The 8,890-nt window shown below is 46.8% G+C and overlaps 1 protein-coding gene across 12 annotated transcripts in view; it reads right to left on the reverse strand.

Annotated features, from left to right (window-relative positions):
- The window catches only part of NRCAM (neuronal cell adhesion molecule), a 324,369-nt gene extending 315,988 nt beyond the window's left edge, over window positions 1-8,381 (reverse strand). For all 12 annotated transcript variants that reach the window (XM_053608905.1, XM_053608904.1, XM_053608901.1 and 9 more), the window contains exon 1: window positions 8,187-8,381. The gene's annotated coding sequence lies outside the window, so the exon portion shown is untranslated. The remainder of the gene's footprint in view (window positions 1-8,186) is intronic.
- Between the last annotated feature and the right edge of the window lie 509 nt (window positions 8,382-8,890).

Below are 8,890 nucleotides of genomic sequence, written 5' to 3' on the forward strand. Positions count from 1 at the left end.
ATCTTGTCACATATCAAAACAATCTGTGGCCAATACCAGAACTCTGTAATGCAATTTTATAAGAGAAGCTGGTTGGGCATTTCTGCATTTATTCGAATAGATAATGGAGGAAACAGATGCGGAACAGTCAGAAGAATATTTGCAATGCAATTAGGGGGACGAGTGCATCTGAGTGTGAGCCAGACTGGGAGCTTCCCCTCAGTTCACACAGTGCAATGTCTTAATGCGGAGTACAGCAGCGAGCTGCACTTCCTACAGTTTTAAAACTTTTGTCAGTTAACTAGATGTTTACCGACCGCACTTGGGCACTCAACATTTCGGGTATGCCGTCCAGCTCCACGGACGTTGTTCCAACACCATCTGTCACTTCAGCTTCTGCAGATTCAAAAAATTTCAATTCAAACTAATCTACTCGGCACTCACACTGAAGCTATAATTCAAATTTCGACATGAAGGTTGAATTCCTTTTCAGTGTTCTTCAACTTTGACCTAGCTCCCCCCACTCCTTCACTGAAAAGGGCCAAGACAACAGCCCAGCAAGTGGGGCAGGCAAAACAGGCCTCCTTTGTTCACTTTTGTCCTTTCAGCTCTCTATTGAGGTGAGGGACTGAAAAGGCGCACCAGGCTTTGGAAAGCAGCAGCAGCGGACTGGCTCACAAGCCACCCTTCCTCAAAGAACCAAAAACCTCCAGGATGAAACTTTTTCCACAGGCCATTCTTACCTTAAGGCATAATTAATGGTACTTTCCCTTTGCCTTGAGAAGGAACCTGTTAATGGTGTTTAACAGGAGTTTGTAAAGGGCCCCCAAAATGCATGCTGTAAATCATGCCATTCAAATGCCAAGGGCATCTAAAAGTGGCATGCAATTAGCTTTAAAGTTGAAATTTGGAGTAAAGATCACTACATGCTGAATACATATACTGAATTTTTTGAATGCTCTCAGCCCACTTGGAAAAGATAAATCAAATTCATGGCATATTACCCAGTGGAAGACCTCCTACAGGATTCCCTCAGATTGCCCGGGAATAGATTTTCCTGGTTACAGTGAGTTTTGAACCAATACCTCATGTACATCATAAAATTGAGAGATCTATATGTAAATACATATATATTCAAAATATTGTTTTCAGCCCTTCCCACCATCATTTCATGATAAAGATTTTAAAAGGATCATTTTTGTCTGATAGTGACAATCATTTTCTTTCTCATGTGAACTAAACAACGCCTTTGTTCTGGGCAATATGGAAGGAAATCAGGGAACACCCAATACAAGATAAGATTTGCCATTTTTTTTGTTTAAATTGAACAAGCATTTGGACAGCATGTTCAGTGAAGGGGCAGTAAGTGTTTGTAAATTTGTTCCCTTTACCACTGGCATTTCTCATACTCACCAGATTTCTTAGTCACTAGAGGGAAACCCTCCATCAGACTGTTAAAAATTACCTTTTTCTAATTTGAAATTCCAATCTTGTAGGCCAGTAAAATAGGTCAATTAAGTTGACACCACATCCTTTTTATTAGCTCAGCTAAGCAATTATAATTGGGTGGTGAGGGTTTATGCTGTCATGTTTGAAGATTCAATGGTGAGGAGAAATGCCCAATTCAGAACTGTAATTTACAACTCCAGCATCGCTAAACATTCAGTGGAAGGATATTCCTATCTATTTCCACATATGAGGCAAATTTTCTCTTGTTCTGGATTAAAATACCAATGTTATTTTTGCAGCACAAAACAAAAGCATACTGATGTAACCCACCCTTGTGCAAAATCATTTAGCACAAAACATAGATCTCTAACTCGACATTGTAGAAAACTAACAAGATTGTATGGCAACAGTGCTGGCTCACCCTGGACTACAACACACGCTCCACAACCTCTAGCTCAGGATCGTACAAGGTATGTGGTTGATCAATACTTGCTGGAGAATATGCACCTTCTTATTAATAAATGTTAAACCAGGAAGTTAGGAAACATTGCAAATGACTTATTCAGAATATATAGATAGCAATTTATAAATAGCCTTAGAAGGTAATAGCTACAGCACTTCACACCCATTAAGAAGGCTATTGTCAAGAACACAGAAAATAACGAGTGTTGGTGAAGAGGTAGAGCAATTGAAACCCTTGTGTACTTTTGCTGGGAATGTAAAATGTTCCCACTGCTATGGAAAATGGTATAGTGGAGTCTCAAAAAAATTAACATAGACCTACTATATGATCCAGTGGTTTTATTTCTAGATATATACCCAAAAGAATTAGAAGCAGTGACTCAGATATTTGCTCATCAATGTTCACAGCAGTATCATTCACAAAAGCCCAAAGGTGAAAGTAACCCAAGTGTACGTGACAGATGAATGGATAAGGAAAGTGTGGCACATACACACAATGAAATATTATGCAGCTTTAAAAACAAAGGAAATTCTGATACATACATGAATCACGAAGACATTTTGTTAAGTGAAATAAGCCAGCCAGTGAAAGATAAATACTGTATGATTCTATTCAGATGAGGTACTTAGTGTGGTCAAATTCATAGAGAGAAAAGTAGAATGGTGGCTGCCGGGGCAGGGGGCTGAGGAGGTAGGAATTATTGTCCAGTGGGTACAGAGTTTCAGCTTGGGAAAATGAAAACTTTCTGGAGATAGATGGTGGCGATGGTTGCACACAATGTAAATGTACTTAATGCCACTGAACTAAATACTACGAAATGATTAAAATGGTATATCTTATGTTATGTATTATATTTTAATGAGTACCTTAGCAAGAATGTCACGTTTTAAATAAAGATGTGCTTCCTCATTTAAGGCAACCCAATAATGAAGGACTTAGGGTTGCTAAAGCTGGAGGCAGAGCTATTCCCATACCGTCCTCCCTCATGTTGCCCTCTCCTGCACATTTTGAGATGGGAAATAAACATCCATCAGTTCATTTGGATGCATTTTTCTGTTTTCGGAAATTTTAGGCAAACTCATGGAAGCAGAAAATAGAAGGGTATGGCCAAGGGCTGGGGACAGGGAGGAAATGAGGAAATGTCAGTCAAAGGGTACAAAGCTTCAGTTAGGCAGGATGAATACATTCTGGACGTCTAAGGTACAGCATGGTGACTACCTTTAAAAATAGCATATTGTGTCCTTGAAATTTGCTAAGATAGTAAATCTTGAATGTTCTGACCACACACAAAAGGTAACTGTGTGAGGCGATGGAAATGTTAGTTTCACAATGTATACATATATCAAAGCATCACATAATGTGTCTTAAATATGTATTTTTATGCCAGTATATATATATTTTTTTGGCGGTTTTTTTTTTTTTTTTTTGGCCGGGGCTGGGTTTGAACCCACCACCTCTGGTATATGGGGCTGGCACCCTACTCCTTGGGCTACAGGCACCGAGCCTTAAATATGTATTTTTAATTTGTAAATTATATCTCAATATATCTGGGGAGAGGGGAAGAAACTTCAGCCTCTGACGCCAATGGAGGCTTCTTTTTTAAACCAAAGAAGTGTTTCATTGCTGAGGCAGACAAAGGGTTAAATAAAAAAGCTACTGGACTATTGCCCCTAGCATCTAGGTCTCTCCTCTATCCTCATCTGCCAGGAGGTTCAGGACTCCTTCACACGGAGAAGCAATGAAAAGAATATGTAGATGTATTTTGCACTTTTTAATCATTTTCAAATCACTTCTTCTGCACCACCATCTCAGCAGGTGAAGACCAACCTAAATCAGTCACTGGATCCAAATACACAAAACTTCTGATAACAGAGCACATTAGGAGCCCGATATTCCAGTTAAATTCTCTAAGGATTGTTGTGCTTCTTAAATGGAAATCGTTCTTTGAAAATAGGGGTGAGAATGCAAAGGCTGCTGGTATAGGGTGAGAATGTCAGGGAAAAGCCTGTTGTCTCAGGGGTTACCCTTTGGTGTCAGTAATGACTGGTAGGAGCCACCAGAGGGCTCTCTCGGACATGCATCACACTGTTTCTGATCCTTCCCCTAGTTCCATCAGTATGTAAACTTCCCACAAGTTCATAAAGCTGTTCATCTACAACATGTGGAAATACTCTGTGTGGGGAAGTATGCAGCCATAGATGATAAAATCAGAATAAATCTGCCTAAGGGCAGAAACTGTTTTGCTCACCACTGTATCCCTAATGCCTACAACAGGAGACCCTGTCTGAGTAAGTATGTATTAACGAATGAAGTACCAGAAAAACTTCCTGTGGAGTACACAATATATTATCTGCAGAGTATATTTATATTCAATTGATTACACAAGGAAAACTATACTTTTAGAAAAGTTTTATTTGAAATGATTCTTGAAATTTTTACAGACCAGATGTATCCATTCTTAGGGCCCTCTCATGCTTCTGAAGCACTCACATTGTTGCATTGGCCTCACAGGAAGTACCATTTACAAAAATGACTTTCTTTCCATGTACTGTTACTGCAGCAGTAACAAAAAATGATGTGGTCAAGAGAAAAACTCAATTTAATTCAAGTTGGGGGGAGGGGAGAAAGTAGGGAGGGGGGTTGGTGTGCTCCCACCTAATGGAAACAATGTAGGAGTATATGGCACATCTCCTGGGTGTGGGACACAACTACAACAGGGATTTTACCTAAGGAATGCAAACATTGTAACATAATTGTTTGTACATATCAATCTGAAATTTTTTAAAAAATGATGTGGTGTAAGGGCAGTGGCTTCCAGGCCAAAGACCACATTGCTACCATGTATCAAAAGGCTAGGGGACCTTCCTGAGCCCCCTCTGTATTGGTTTTGAAGTGCAACTGGTTATGTGAAAAGTTTAGGAACTTTTCTGCAATAAAATAGAAAGGTTGAAAGAAAACCATGGAAACCATGAGTCAGTAATATTACAAATGCAAAATGAATCCATTTTTTCAATTGATCAGTTAATTATAATAATTCTAAAAGCTATTCAAGAAATAGCTGATTTCATTTTCATTGAAATTCTTCATTTTTACTGGGTAACATGGAGCATTCTTATAAATGTACCATGTATTTATTTAGGATACTGTATGCTTAGGATACTGAATGCTTTCCTAAGATTGGATAGGAGCATTCTTATAAATGTACCATGTATTTATTTAGGATACTGTATGCTTAGGATACTGAATGCTTTCCTAAGATTGGATAGTAGGGTCCTATCCAAACTCACCATCCTATTTGAGGGGTAACTCCTATGCAGTCAAAACAGTTTACAAGAGACACTCAGAGCTGGGTGCCTTTTCTTTCTTTCTTTTCTTTTTTTTTTTTTTGAGACAGAGTTTCACTATGTCGACCTGAGTAGTGTTGTAGTATCACAGCTCATAGCAACCTCAAACTCTTGAACTCAAGTGATTGTCTTGCCTCAGCCTCCCAAGTACCTGGGACTACAGGCACCTGCCACAACGCCCGGCTATTTTTTGTTGCAATTGTCATTTTTGGTTAGCAGGCCCTGGCCAGGTTCGAACCCTGCAACTTCAGTGTATGTGGCTGGTGCCATAACCACTGTGCTACAGGTGTGGAGCCAAGGGTGTTTTTTCTTTATTAAAAAAATTTTTTTTCTTAAAAATATGACATGCCAGCTTGGGGCCTGTGGCTCAAGCAGCTAAGGCACCAGCCACATATACCTCAGCTGGCAAGTTCAAATTCAGCTTGGCCTGCCAAACAACAATGACTGCTACAAACAAAAAATAGCTGGGCGTTGTGATGGGCGCCTGCGGTCCCAGCTACTTGGGAGGTGGAGGCGGGAGAATAGCTTGAGCCCAGGAGTTGGAGGTTGCTGTGAGCTGTGATGCCAGAGCACTCTATCCATGGCGACAGCGACTCTATCCTTGAGGCTCTGTCTCAAAAAAAAAAAAAAAAAAAAAATGACATGCCAAGTTCTCTCTGTATTCACAGGGGCTCTGGTTAGTAAGAAAAGTTCAGTGACCAATGAGTTGGACTCTGGGTTAACAACTCCATACTTAAAAACTAACAGGAATGGGGTGGTGCCTGTGGCTCAGTGGGTAGAGCCCCAGCCCCATATACTGAGGGTGGATATACTGAGGGTGGTGGGTTCAAACCTTGCCCTGGCCAAAAACTGCAAAAAAAAAAAAAAAACCTACCAGGAATAATAGAACATGTAAAGGAATTACAGGGGAATAAAAGGCTATCCCACAATATGATTATGAATTGTGATATTGTCTGCAGAGGCCTGTGTTAGATGAGCTTGTAACATATACCCCTGGTTTTGAATACTCGGTAGCTTTAGGCTTCCCCTAAACTGATGAGAAGCCTCCCAAAGGCCGCATTTTCATTTTCACAGTCTTGGATGCTAAAGCAGAGGCAAAACGCTAATCCTGCTCCCCTACTTCCCAGCTGTGTGGCCTTGAGAAAGTTACTTGACCTTCCTTAAGCCTCTGTCTCCTAATTTTTTAAATGTGGTTGTGTGAATTAAATGGGATACATGTAGCATGCATGGAGCCCGGCACATCTAAAGCTCATAAACCAGTTGTCTATCATTACTATTAAAGTAGAAAGCATCCAGCGGTCTGACGCTATTTCAGCACAGTGGAAGGTCACATTCGCTCATGAGCCATTATTACAATATTTTAAGAGCAGGGCAGTTAGCATGAAACAGTCCCAACCTAAGTAGCCCAGCCTCCTAGGTTTGCTTTCAGTGGCTACTCAGGGTTCCTTCCCAGGACCACTCCAGGGGGAGCTCCTGGTGCAGAACCAAGGCCTCCTAACCCCTTACCCTTGGCTGGGTCTCCTCCTGGGAGAGCCTGGGGCGAGGAAAGGCCCAGCCACGCAGATCAGCGCCTCTGAGCCTTAGCCATCTGGCACTGGGAAAGGAAGAGAACGCTCCCCTTCCTCTCAGGACCGTTCTACAGCAGGTGTAGCCGCGGGCTGGAGCTGTTGGTGCGAAAAGCCGGGAGAGAGGCGGGGTGGGAAAGAGATACCACCGCTCTGCGCCCGCCCTCACTGCCAGCCGCTGCGCAGGGGCCGCTTCAACCGCGCGCAAGACGGAAGACACAGCCGTGGGCCCGGGGCCAGGCGACTCCGTGGGAGGGACGCGGCCTGCTTACCCAGCTCCTGGGCCCAGGGGTCCCTCCCCTAGACCCTGTCGTCCTGAGTACACCACTCCGGAAGAAAAGACAACTCCCTGGCTCAGCCTCCGCGACACCCCGGTTCTCCTCTGCGCTCTGACAGATGCGGGCCGGGAGTGGCTGAGCCGGCGAACCGCCGGGGACCAGGAGGCTGCGGCGCCCACCCGCACTGAGAAGAGGGGGCCGGGGGCGGCGCCCGGCGCAGATGGCGCTCGCCGAGAGAGGGATGCTCCGGGGCGGGTAATCACTCCTGGCTCAACACAGCAAACTAGGGCGACGCGGAGCCTGGGCAGGGAAGGGGATCTTTCCAGTCAGCTCCAAGCCCGGCAAGCCCTCCGAGGCTGGGCGGAGCCCTGGGACCTCCGGGACCCGCACCTGTAGGACCAACAAAGCCACCCGCAAGAGCCTCCACCCCACTGTCCTTGGCGTCTTTCCTGTAACCCGTGATTCCCCGAGTCCTCTCCAGGACAGCCAGAGAGTGGGGGGGGGGGGGGGCGCAAAGTCGGCCTCGCCTCCCCACCCCCGAACTCGGTGATCCGCGCAGGTGTGAGCACATCCGAACAAAGCCCACGCCCAGATGTGTCCGTAGAGACTGGAACACAGACACCCCAGTGATGGCCCGGCCCCTGCGCTCCTGGCCCACTGGCTCTGTGGTGTGACAGCCCGCGCCCGGAAAGCCTCGGTGCCGGGCCCCTGTAGCCGGTTCATGCCCAGCTGCCCACAGGGAGACCTCCAAGCAGGGCTTCCCGGAAAGCGTGGGACGCGGGTGCGGATGCAGAAGTTGGCTACAGGCTGGAGGAGGTGGCGGGTGCCGGAGCTGGGGCTGTATTTCAGCTGTGCCTTCTCTCGGACGCCGGTCCTCCTCCTCCTCCTGTTCGCCCCCCGAAGCAGTGTCCGGGGCCCTGAAGGGAAGAAGGCAGTCGGCGACCCGCTTCGCCCCTGCCGCAGGCGCTGCCACCCGGTAGAGCCCTTGGCTCAACCCGGGGCCGGTGTCCCAGTGACAACGCAGCAGCCTGCAGGGTCCCCCTCGGCCCCAGCTGTCGCTCCCAAGCAGGACCGAGTGTCACCACCTCACGCTGACAGAGGTACTCACGTTCTCGCGCCGCGCCCACCGCTCAGCTCCGCGCTACTGCCGTGAAGCCCGGAGCGCAGCTGTCCTTCGTTCTAGACGAAGCTGTCGCCTCTGGCTGCCCCAGCCTGGCGGTCCCTGAGCTGCCCTCTGAGCCGGCGCGTCTGAGGCTGGGACTGCGGCGCGCGTCCGCCCGCGACCCTGGCAAAGCGAGGCTACCCCGCGCCGCGCGCGCCCCGCCGCTCCCCGCCCCGCGCCGCGCTCCCGCCCTGCCCAGCTCTCCAGCGCGTCCTCCTGCCCCCTCCCCCGCGCTCCTCCCGGGCGGCCCCCGCCCCTGCCCTCCCTCCCGCCCTGCGGCCGCAGCCAATGGGCTCCAGCCGCCTGCGCCTGGGGGACTGGGTGGCCCCTCACCTGCCTTGCCCGACCACGGTCTACCTCCCCATCAGCGCGTGGGATCCTGATTGTGGGGTGCCGGGACGGAGGGGCGGGGGTGAGCCGGGGACTAGTCTGGCTGAAATTAAGCTTCAGTAGATGTTCCAGAAAATGGGTAGTTTAAAATGCCGCTCTCAGAGGTTTAGGCTGCTGTGGGAGGTCTGTGTTTTGTTTTCCTTATTCTTTTAAAGCATTTAATTTCTTTGAAATTCACCAGTTGAGGTGGTTGAGATTGGACGGGTGGTTTTTTCTTTTGTTTTGCAATAATTCTTTCTTTTGTTTTGCAATAATAAGAC

Source organism: Nycticebus coucang, chromosome 11 (genome assembly GCF_027406575.1).
Source record: "Nycticebus coucang isolate mNycCou1 chromosome 11, mNycCou1.pri, whole genome shotgun sequence".
Classification (NCBI taxonomy): Eukaryota; Metazoa; Chordata; class Mammalia; order Primates; family Lorisidae; genus Nycticebus; species Nycticebus coucang.